We start from the raw sequence: 13226 nt of genomic DNA, 5'->3' as shown, positions 1-13226 counted from the left end.
GTTATTAGCCTATGCTGTGTGGTTGATGTCCAGTGTTCCTAGCTGAGCAGAAATACATAATCATGTTTGACTTGGTCCACTCAAAGTTGCATTGGATTTTCTCTTCAGCATAAAGGTTTAGAGGCCCATCTATCACTGTTTTCCATGTTTGTATCTAGTTTCTGGAGTAAATATATAGGCTATAATCTGTGTGTTTACATATAGCTGTTTTAAAAATGGCAGGTGCTGGTGTTTTGCGTGAGTTCGGTCATCAGCGTACACTAACGTCACGGGTAGTTCCTATAGTGCTGGTTTAGACCCTACTCTGAAGTAGGAGCTAAATTAGTTCCTCCAAATGGAGTTCCTAGAACTAAAGTCGTTCCTAGTCGGCGTGTTCGCACCGCAGGAACATACGGGTACTTTAGCCAATAGTTCTAGGAACTGTGAAAAGGTTCCTCCGGTCGGAAAGCGGCTTTTGTTTTGTCTTTGTTTTCACCATCTCCCTGCCTGTGTTCGTTAATTTGTAACTATAGTTACTCATTTGATTTCTTATTTTATTCAGCTGTTGGTTAATTAGTTCTCTTTGTTTTCTCTCTATATGTATCTGCCTGTATTAGGCTTCAGGTGTTGGTTCTCTTTAACAAATGTTCTGAGTTTGGTTATGGTTTACATTATTTTATTAAAGTCTATTTTGAATCTAAAATAGACTAAACACTAAACTAAAGCTCCAATTTATGTGGTGGTTTCCGCACTCTGGTGGGATAATGATGAAGAACAAGCGCAGGTGGTGTTTTTACTGGAGTGTCTGTAACAGTCAATGGAGCAGGAGATGTATTCTCAGAGGAAACGCTTACCCAAGGTTCACTGGGAAATGGTGTAAGTAAGATTTCTAGTACCACGTCCTGACCAGAGTTGATGTGAGACTTGTGTTGTTGTGTCTCCAAATCACAGGGATCATCACTGGAGATTCTTGAAGACAACAACTGGTCAACATGTCTCCTCCATGTCAGATTGTCTCTTGTTTCAACGATGTAAGAAACAGGGCCGGTTTGTGCAAGAACTGTTGCGGGTACCCATTTTGCTCCTTTTCCATAATTACGAGCAAGTACGCTGACCCTCTGTTAAAACTCTGCACGATTTGGGAAAAAAAAAAATCGAATTTAGATTTTTCTGGTTAAAATTTCTATTTAAAATTCACAAAAAAAAAAAAAAAAAAAATATATATATATATAATGAACACCAGGTTTATTGTGTCTATTAGGCATATACTTGTAGGGCTGCATAAAATAATAACAATAATAATAAATTTACTTTACAGAAATGCAGGCGAATCATTAAAAAGGAACACTTCAGTACACCACACTAGAGAAACATATATGGATTATCATATGTTACTTCAAATGTTTTCATTCGTTATGACATTATTAAATGAGATTGCAGTAAAAACATGAAGCCTAATGTTTGGCGCGTTTTGCTTTTTAAATGCACAGCGTGAGTGACCCAAACTCACAGCGCATGCAGAGACCATTTACTGAAGCGATCGAGCCGCTCCTCATATGAAACATTATTGTTAACACATTATAAACATCTACGTTTGAGCAGATATCCACAAACACAGTATTTAACAGTAAACGCTGGTCTAAACTTTATAATATTCATCATGTTAGTGTAAATACTCATACTAGCCTACTTTTATATCGTGCTATGTTTTATATCATCGAGCCAAAAAACATCCTTGTGTCATGCATGTATATTTATTTAGCATTGAAAGGTTGCTTCCCTGTCTATAGGTCATATTTTAACATGTTTCTGTCGATTTCATACATTTTAGTCTGGCACCAATTTGATGCTTTGTTTTGAGGTAATGAGGGCATTTACAGGTCCACGCTCCTTTACGTGGACATTTTGCATGTGAATTGCTTGTGCACACATGGGCATGTTCTCATTAGAGGTAATGAGCAGACGCTTGAGAAACTGTACCTCTTGTTGCTTTTATTCGGATTACTTAAACAGAGAATATTTGTTTTTGATATGATTTACATAATTAAAAATTATTACGAAAAGCACAACATTTTGTTTTTATTATGTGTGTACACAAATAAAAGTAGACATTTTTGAATGATGTATAACACTTGTCTGTATGACAAAAATCCGAGTCATTTGAGTCTCTTTAGCACGGATAAGAAAAAAGCGACCCCAAGGGGTTAAAGCCTTCTACAGAGTCTGAATGAATCGTTCTGCTAGGCCATTTGGGATAGATAATAAGGCGCATACCTGATGTGCTGAAATCCATTTACACTCAGAAAGGACTGGAACTCTTCAGACACCAGCTGGGGGCCACTTATTTCTTAAAAGCTGTTTTGGTTGCCCAAAATGACTGAAAACAGATCAATGCTCCTCAATTGTTTTCTCAGAGGATGTGTTATTCATGACTGCAAACTCAGGCCATTTGCTGTGAGCATCCACAATCACCAGAAATGTGGTTCTCCAGTGGCCCTGCTAAGTCTATATGTATTCTTTGCCATGGCATCTCTGGAAAATCCCATGGATGTAAGGGTTGTCTGTTGTATGTATCTTACATTCTGGCAATCCAGACAACCCTTTGCTTCCTCTTCAATCTCTGCATCTAAGCTAGGCCACCAGAAGAAGCTGCGTGCCATCTCTTTTATCCTCACCACTCACAAGTGACCAGCGTGAAGTTCTTTCAGCAAGAGGCTCCTCAGAGGCAGGGGTATAATGAAATCATAACCCCAAAGTAAGCAACCAGACTGTACTGTTAACTCATTTTGTCAAATCAGATAAGGTTTGAATTTGTATGTCATCTCTCCTCTCCTACCATGAGATATCCAGGCCAGAACTTCTGATAATAGTGGGTCAGTTCTTGTGAATCGTTTCACTCATGCAGCAGTTACAGGAGCACTTTACAATTCTTTGAAGTAAAAGATGTCGGCTTGAGAGCATTCTGGTGGTGTGTCCAGCAGAGGCAGCCTGGACAGTCCATCTGCATTGCAATGCTGCTTAGACCTCCTGTATTTGATGTTGTATTGGTGAGTCGACAACAACAGAGCTCAACGCTGCATGCGATTTGCTGCCAGTGAGAGAATGCCGGTTTGGGGACCAAAGGTAGAGGTAAGTGGTCTGTGAGCAAGGTAAATCCATTTACAGACCATTTACTTGTTCAACAGTTCATGTAGGGGACAAAGCCTAAAGGCAAGGTTTGGCATGAGCTTTGCAGAGTATGTTAACAGTCCTACGAATGATCTCAGCTGGCTTACGTTATTAGGAGATGGCGCATCCATGATAGCTTTTACCTTTGATGGTGCCTTGTGAAGACCAGCGATGTCAATTTTGTGTTCTAGATACTGGATGATGGGCTGGAAGAATTCGCATTTGTCTTTCTTCACCCAAAGGCCATACTCTTTTAGCCTCTGTAGTGTTGTAGACAGTAACCTTGAAATCGCCACAACTTCTGACTGATCCATCCCTCTTTGGTGTGGCCCTCTCGCTAACACAGACTTTCTTCAGTACTCCAGTTTTCTCTGGATGGTCTAGTTCAGCTTCCACCTTAGGCTTAATCGCGTAAGGGATGGGGTGAGCTTTTTAACACTTAGGTTTACTATCAGATTTAACCACAAGCTTTACAGTGATGTCCTTCATGTTTCCCAGTTCATCTTCAAACACCTCTGCATGTTTCCTCAGGATGTTTTGTAAACTGGTAGAGACGTTTGCTACTAAATGTACTTATTACAATTTTGCTTTATTTTCTCTAGCCATGATCGGCCCATCAGAGCTGTGTGACTACAACCTTTCACAATATGTAATTTTACCCTTTGTTTGTTTAGCTCTACAGTCACATCCACAACTCCCAAAAGAGGCACAAACTCTCCTGTGTGGTTTCAAGGTTAGATTTGCTTTCTTGAGACAGATGTGCGGCCACTTCTCTTGGTAAGTTAACTCCTCCATGAGCGATAAAGCTGCTCCTGTGTCCACTTGCATAGGAACAGCCTTTCCATCCAGCAGTGGCGTCACCCAGTTGCCATCCGAATTTAAAGACACAGACATTATATGTGAGTATTCATTTTCATCAGATTCATCCTCTTCTTGTTTCCCTGTATATTCCACTTGATTAATGTTTTTCTGTTTTGTTCTTGAGTTTTCTGACATAGCTATTCTTAAGTTCCACAGGTTTTGCCGGATATACGTTCTCAGCCAGCTTTTTGCTTTGGCTTGCACGTTTGATATGGCCTTTTTGTCTTTGTCTTTGTACCAGCATTCCTGTGCCAGATGACCACTCTTTCCACAGCGGTGACATGCTTTCTTGCCATCTTGTTTCATTCTTTCACTGTACACTTTGATGATGATGAGGGGTTTGGGTGCATAATGTTCCTGGAGCATTGTTATAATATCCTTGAATGAGCAATTACCAGGCTTATTAGGCTAGACCAGGCTATGCAGTAGGTTATGTCTTGCTGTCCATTACACTGAGAAAAGTAGGTAATAGAACCTCATCTTTTATCCCGTTAGCTTAGACACAATAATCAAACCGCTCCGTATTCAAGCTCGACTGCTCGAAAGTTTCATCATATGGTCCAATTTGCTCCACGAGACCCGCCATTTTGGTCTGTTTCTCAGTGTGTTTTTCTACTCACTCTTTTGTGTATAAATATACAGCAGACTTACCTCTGTTCATGACAGTTTATCACCACCCCATCTCCTCACTTCTAGTTCAATCTATTCCTACAACAGTGGTTGAGTACTCTGGGTTCGGGCTAAATTCCGAGCTTGGACCCCTCCCTCTGGACGGCATGCCAAATATGCATATACCTTTGCTGTATCTAATTATATGTAAGTGTGAACTTGTGAAATAACCCGCACCACGTTCAGACTTAAATTAGATAAAGATGAATTTTCTCCAGGCAGACTTGATGAACGTTACCTTGAGGGTCATAATTGTTCCCCTACCGTGAGCCTTCCATTTCTTCCCGATCTCCATGAGGCGTTGAGATAGGAGGAAATCATTCTCAGCCCAATTGTTTACCTTCAATAATTTTTAGCTATGCAAATGTTTAGGGATTGGCTGAATATAGGTATGTAGGATTGTCCTGGGTTGAAGGGATTCAGCAAGTTTTCTCTCCTGTGGCATGGCATCCTCAATGAAGGCTTAGTACATACAGTTAGGGTAGTGGGATTTTAGCTGTTAGCGCCCTGCCCCATCGTCTGTCACGCCCTTAAACTCAATGGGTACTGATGTATCCATATGTCTCTTTAGCAGTAAAGCTAGGCTATTGTAGAGGCAAAATGGTTGATACAGTCTACTCCTTTATTTATCTCTCCAGAAGATTACTCTTGGAGGTAATATAGATATGCTTCTGTGACAGAAAGCTCTGTCACAGGCCAGGACAGCACTACATACATGTCCCCTCTTTTAGACTCCTCTCTTACTATTGTCGACCCAGTTTAATGTTAGCCTCTCCCTTGTGTGCAAACTAGGAGTAGTGCTACCCGTCTGGCTTCATACACGACGCACTCACATATTAATTTATTAATTTGTCTTGGGAATGACAGATACAAGTCCTGCACAGTGGTCAGAGGGATTTTGAGCCATTCCTCTAAACAGAACAGTGTCCAGGTCACTGTGTTATGCTGATGTAGGAAAACATTTTCTGAGTTGCTTCTCCAAAATAGCCCAAAGTGGCTCAAAAATATTTAGATCTGGTCACTGTGCAGGCCATGCGAGATGTTTAACTTGAATTTCATATTCATCAATACATTCTGTCACAAATCTTGCTGTGTGTATTGGTGCATTATCATGCTGATACATGGCACCCCTTTCAGGGTACAATGTTTGAAGCATTAGGTGCACATGGTCCTCGAGAATGGTTCGGTAGTCCTTGGCAGTTATGAACACATAAAACACAGTGGGGAATGCCATGATATTGCTGCCCAAACTTTGTGTTCCCATCACTGATCCACCCCCATGCTTGGGCAGTCCGGGTGGTGAGCCTCTTTGGTGCTTCTCCACACAGTAAAAGTAAAAATTAAAAAAAGGTAAAAACACAGTAAAAATTGTATTGCAATTTTAATTCATCCTTCACACATCTGCTCTTACTGATGGAATGTAAAATCAGTGAAGATTGACCACCAGGCCTGGCCGTGCATATATACTGTAGACGAGAAAACTCCAACACTATGGCTACGTCTACATTAATCCGGATAGATTTGAAAACGGCATTTTCGTTTAAAAAACGCTCTCCGTCCACACTAGCGTTTTCAAGCATTTTCCAAAAGTTTCTCATCCACACTGAAATATCTGAAAATGCTCAATTCACCTTAATGCGCATGCGTAAACCCTCATAAAAGCTCACTGAGATGAAACAGACGGAATAAGACATTATAAAGAAATCACTCAATTCTTCTGCCATTTTATTTAGCAAAATATCTCACCATTCACTGATGCGTCCAGGTCGTACTCACTCCCCATTATATGTTTGGTCTAAAACGCAACTGCTGTCATGTTTTGCCGCAGGACAGCAAATGCAAGTACAGTTTATCATCTTTGCAGGACTGTGATATGAAGAGTGTGCAGTCACATATTTTAGCAACTGTGAGGAGGTGATTGGCACATAACAGGGACAAAACCAGTACAACCGGTACAATACACGTCACATGACTAAACATGCGTCATCGTTTTCAAATATCTCCATTTTCACAGTACACACTACAACGTGAAAACGGCATTTTCAAATTTATCCACTTTGGAGAGAGTTTTCAAAAAAGCTTTATATTCATTAATAAAAATGCCGTCTCAGTGTGGAAGGCCAAAACAGAGTTCCAAGTTTTTGAAAAAGTTTTTTCAAACGAAAACATATTAGTGTGGACAAGGTCCAAATTGGCCAGTGTTTCAATTACAATGTCCAACACCTGTATATGGTTATATAATGAATAATTGTAAATAATTAATAAATGTATATATACTCGTCCCAGTTACTGATCAAAGAATTCAAGAAAAAAAATATAAAATAAATTACCGTTTGTGCAAATACTTAATTGGCTCAAGTTGAAAAAGGTCTATTAATAAATAAATTCTTGAACAAACAAGAGTGGTGTTTCTTTCAGCATGTATTCAAACTATTTACACATTTGTTTGACACAAACCATATTTATTGCAAGTCATACACAAATATATACATAGATGCAATTCAATGATTTTGTCGTGTGCATGTGTATGTGCGTGTGGTGAATAGAAATGTCCAGCACAGTTCACTGCTGTTTGAGAGCATAAACAGTTCAGGAAATGAAGAGTCTTATCTGAAGATGAGCAGAGTTACAAAGGTGGATGATGATTAAGTCGAGTGTTGTATGCTTGGATGTATGGTCAATTGCAAGGTTTCACACCAAACGGACCAAGAGTTGCTTCAGCAATATAAGCAGTGTATTTGTCTGTAAACACTCAGAGGTAGCCACAGCAGACGAGCAAGAGCTACATCGTAAACAAATCCTCTACAAGAGAAAACATCAAATACACCAATTAAACTAAACAAATTCCATTTAGGTTCACCAGTGCAATACATTCAAACATTAATCTTACGTTTGAGCAGGAAACATCAAGCGTAGCATCAGTTCTGACAGGTCATGTTGGTCAAGTTTGCATCAGCAGACTCTCAGTCAGGTCAGGATTTGGCATTCTGATTCCCCTTGAATCAGAATAAATTCTTAAATTATGTTCTACATTAAAATCTTGAATTAATGATATCTGCATAAATTCATGTTGGTTCTGTTCTGTTTACCCTAAGGGGGTTATTTCTGCTCTCCCTGCTCTTAACCATGCTAGGCTGCATGGATGCGCAGGGAGTTCTTTCCCAGAACGGAACCACCGCCAATCCAAACTGTATGCTAAATGTCAATCGTATTTGACGATAGTGGTCCTGACAGAAAAACAGTTTCTCAAACACGATTGGGAAATAGGTTGCAGACAACCATGAGGCTAGTGATGTTAACCGTGACACCGAAGCTCTCAGGCTTGTGTCAAAATAATGAAATGATTTTCAGTTAAAGGGATACTTCAGGATTTAGCATTAAGCTTTGTATTAGTAGAAAACCTGTAGTATTTTCGAATTACCATGCTTTCCACCCTCATATCCCCCTGAGAAGAGAAATTTATGTATTTTTTGTCTGAAAAAAAATCCTCCGATGACGCAAAAATCGTCATTTTGCGTCATTGGAGGATTTTCTGGCCAGAGGCTAAAGACTACAGCCAGTAGGAGGGGCTGTTCCGCATGTTTTCAGCCCGCCCATAGAGGGTGGGATGGGGATCTCACTCACAGAATGTACTTAGTGTCAGCCGTCTTTCTTTGGAAGCTAAGCTAGCAGGCTCTTGTTCTGTGGAGAAAGCTGAGTAATAGGAGAAAGCTGAGTAGTAGGGGTTACCATCCTCTTTTTCCCAGACATGTCCGGCCATCGAGATCGTCCTTTCGTCCGAGATTCAGCTTTTGCTTTCTGTGGTCGCCATTCATTGTTTACATGCACACCTTTTGTTTCAATCTAGCTGAATTCATTCGGATTGGTGAATATGAATGTAGTGCTTACATGAATGCTAAACAAGTGATCGGTTGATGTGCATTTTAACATTGCTAAGAAAATTCCCTCTCCTCCGTGAGAGATACGAGACCGGCGTGTCTCAGTAATAACGCCACCGGCCTCGCGCCGTTCTCTCACGGCCCTCAGCCTTGTCCTACTCGCCACAGTAAACATGATGAATGGTGACTGTAGAACGCAAAAGCCGAATCCCGGACATTTTTGGCGTTCTCGATATCCCGGGCAAACTCGTCACGGAGACTCACTAGTAGCCTAACCTTGTTTTCAACTGCGCTTTCTAACTGGTAGGCGTGGCTTGGGAGTGGCCTCCTAGGGCAGCGAAGCAAGTGCATTCTGGGAGTTGTTGTCTTTCATCCACATAAGCCAAAAATACATTTTCTGGCTTTTCTCAGTCTAGAAATCTCCAAATTCAAAAAATTCTTCACATTTCTTCTACATAAATGACCTATTTTAAATACACATTCATCTTTCCAGAGGTGAAGTATCCCTTTAAGCGTTGTATCATACAATTGTGTTGAAATCTTTGCTGGTTCAGAAAGCTTCACTTCGCCATCACTACATGAGGCAGCATCAAACAAGACCCTAGAACTTAGTCAAGTCAAGTCAAGTAGCTCTTTTAACAATATGGACCATTTCAAAGCAGCTTTAATAATAGGAAAATATAGCTGCAAGCAGCAATTACCGGGGCCAAGCGCAAAGAAGACGATAGGACAAGCCAACATGGCTGGGAGTGTCAGACCAACTGCAGCAAGGAGCAATTCATTTTAGGCAAAATGGCTGAATAATCAGATATACAGTCACTGATAATATGATTTAACGGTTTATCACTTTCGACCAATAGGTGGCGCAGTTACTAAATTGATGTGATGTGGTCAGAGTGAGGTGACAATGACACATACAAAGTTTGGTGTCAATATGTCAAGGCATTGCAGAGATACAGCGTAAGATTCAGTTTGGCATCTTGCCTCAAGTTTGTCGCTGCAGTATACAAAAACGGTTACGTCAATCAACACAAAATCCTTAGCTTTATGTCGGCACTCTCTGAAGATGATAAAATTCGATTTTGGTGAATACTGGACAAACCGTCTATGAAGAAAAAAAAGTAGGTATTGAATGAAAATCAAGATGGCGGACAGGAAGTTTGGCCAAATATGGCAAACTTGGTATCTATGTTCTCGGCATGAGAGCACAGCTGTTTTTAACATTGACAATAATAAGAAAAGTTTCTTGATCACCAAATCAGCATATTAAAATAATCTCTGAAGAATCATGTGATACTGAAGACTTGAGTAATGGCTAATAAAAAAATCAGCCTTACTCTCAAAGGAATAAACAAATAGAAAATAGAGCTTCTCCCCTACCAACAAGATCTATGGTTTGGGACCATTTTATAATAAAGACTGTCTTTTAAAAATGCATTTGTTCAACAAAAGTATTTCTTATGTTTTCTTTTTCTACTTTTGTCAGTTTGACTGTAGATTTCCTTCACAGACATGAACTAAAGCTCACAAAAGTCCAATTTTCGATTTCATAGTTTTGTAGACTTAGCTAACGGAGAGAATAGTCATTTACATCCTGTGTGCATGATTGTATGTGTTATTGTCCTTGTTCTGTCTTGTACAAGCACATTACCATCACAGGCTCTGATGAAATGGCATTGCTGTCCCCAGGGGCACTGAATGCCAGAAGTGAGCTGTCACTGTCACGTTACATTAGTGCCCTGTGTGAGTCTGATGTCAGAGACAGCACCTTATCATATGACTGCCTTTTTCCTCAGTGTCCTTTCAGTTATTCCTCACACACACACACACACACACACACACACACCAGTCACAGGCTCACACGAAACCATCATCTGTAATTTTAATGCATTTTTAGAAGCTAATGGAGATTGCAGCACGAGACAGCGTCTTCATGACAGCTCATGGGAGCTCGTCTTTCCCTTTCCTACATTTGAGATTGCTGTTTTGATAATGGCACATCAAATTTGCTGTCACCTTGCATACTAAAATGAATTATGAGGCAAAGATACCATTGTAGCTAAAGCTAGAGATTTTGCAAAGTGCAGGAGAGATGTAGACAAAACAGACACATCTGCCTGTGTCACCTTGAAATTCATGACATTTATGCCTGTTATAGAGTTTCTCCGTAATCCTGAGCTGTGATCATAATGCGGCTCATAGCATAACATAATCATGCTTTTGAGATGAAACTAGCATTCATGAAATCTTACTTACAAGCAGCACAAATGTAATATTAACGCATGCAATAAAGTAGGGTTTAATCATTACGCACAATAGGGGAGGGCATATTATTCCCGGTATTTAATGGCCTGTCAGTGAAGAGAAGTTTGAACCCTACAGCACAGGATAGAGTTTTCCAGCCCTATTTAAGTAGCTTACTGAGAGTCAGCTCTGTCTGTCTGATACTCTCGCTGCATTAGTGAGTTGCTCTGGTCTCATCCTAACACTCAGCTGGGATCTCTAACGTGCTTTGATTATAAATGGGCTAAACTGTGTTTATGCCTATGTCTTTCCAGCACTAAATGTGAAAGCCACCTCTCTTTAGGTTGCAAACTAATAAACTTAACGTGATGCATATTTGTCAGTCACACATAAATGAAACAGGTGCATTTTTTGCACTCATTGTTTTTATTTTATGTATCAGTACTATTAGAGATATCTTACCCGTTTCATGTATAACTGACACATGTGTATCACAGTGAGTTTAGTAGTTTTTTGTTAAAAATATGTTGACGTCATGCAACCACAGAAAATATTTGGCATGCATTCTCGTGTGAAGTCCATTGACTAATCCGTGCTAGTTTTAAAATAGCATCTTTCCACACTCATAAAATACAATTTATCCAAAATTGAAATGTTCCTAAAAGCAAAGGCAAACCTAAAAGTTTTGATGGTGTATGGATAAACATTCCTACAACACCTCCCTTCTTAGACTTGCCTAGCAATTTCATTCCTTGTAAAAATAGATTTTCGTTCTAGATTGTGCATCCAAACCATGTGTCCATGATTGTATATATCTGTCTGTCAGTGTGCCCATGTTTGATTGCACTTGTCCATGTATAATAATGTTCCTGTGCAACTGTCCAAAGGAAATGACCTTTTGTTTGTTTATGCACCCAATGGTAGTACATGCAGTCAGCCGATTTTATTGCTTCAGGCAAGTGGCCTTAAGAGAAGTTTGATCAAAGTGGTCGACACTTATGACCTCTGGCAAAACCTGCTTACTGTAGATCACTTCCCATGCGCTTCCCGAATCATAACTAATAATATATATAGTATTGCAAAATTGCAAATGTTTACTTAGTATTAACTGCTTCTGGGATTTCACATAAGGATTATGTCAGTCACTATCCCAAGGGGAATCTCCAAACATGTATTACTCAGCTAAATGGTGAATATTTCAGCATCTGTCAATCTGTCAGCACTGGCAAAATATCCCTCTGTTGAAGCTATTCTCCGCAATCTCACCTGTTTGGGCTGTAACAATATGTATTATCCTTGTGTTTTTGAAGGCCTTTGTTGGTTTTGATGAGGATGGTGTTAGACAAGGTAAACGCACTCAATCCTCATCTCACATTCTCTCTCTATCTCCTGCAGTGTCTTACATTTCAGTGGAGCTTTTTTTGTGAGTGCAGCATGTTTTTGGAGATAACCGCCGAAGCATGGAGACGTTTGAGCCTTCAGGTAGCAGTTTGTCCATGTCCCAGTGCCCTCGGGCAGTAGCAGAGCTTATCTGCTTCCATGTCACACTATCAGTGCATTGCACTGACATTGTATCACTGCTGCCATGATCCTTGACAGTGGGTAAAAAAATATAAACTGAGTGTGATTGATGTGATTGGCTGAGGCTTGAAGTAAAAGTGTAATTGATAGTATAATATGCAACAATCACATGTGTAAAAGATGTGTACATAAAACTGCCTTGTAAAGGTAGTAAGTGGAATGAATGTGCAAGCCTTGCATCAGTTTTTTTTACATGTGTAATTACTTCATAAGACATGATCAAATATTTAATGTTTTTTAATACTTTTCAAAAAATATCAGACCTTTACTACATGACTGCAGTAGTAAGCATTTAAAGTGGTTCAAAAAAGTTCATCAAAGTTGTCCTAAGACAAGAACGGGTATAGTTCAAAATTCATGTGTAACTTTGATGAAAGGTTTTGATCCACTTCAAATGTTGACTACTGTGTATTAGATAACCTCACTATCTGAACCTTACTACCTGAAAATCTATACCTCAACCTTCAATCTCATTACCTCAACCTCAAAAAACATACCTCATCCTCATTACCCCAAACACACCTGAAAATCAGTATCTTAGGGGCTGTTTACACGACACCGTTTTCAACTAAAAACATAAATCTTTTTATGCATTTTGGCCGTTCATTTACATGACAACGGCGATTTGGGTGCCTGAAAACGTAGCAAAAAGTGCACGTTTTTGAAAACGGTCACAATGTAAACAACAAAACACAAATCTGTGGAAAGATGACGTCATGCACATGCATATTACATATTCAGTCTATAGTGTTTCATCGCTATCTAATGGCCTGGCAGCAGAATACAGCGTTTTTAGTCATTTTCGCGAATCTGTGTGAACGGTAGAGGTTGCACGACTACTGATTT

This window comes from Scardinius erythrophthalmus (assembly GCF_964197995.2).
Source record: "Scardinius erythrophthalmus genome assembly, chromosome: 10".
NCBI classification, from domain to species: domain Eukaryota; kingdom Metazoa; phylum Chordata; class Actinopteri; order Cypriniformes; family Leuciscidae; genus Scardinius; species Scardinius erythrophthalmus.
Note: the sequence above shows the minus strand (reverse complement) of the source record.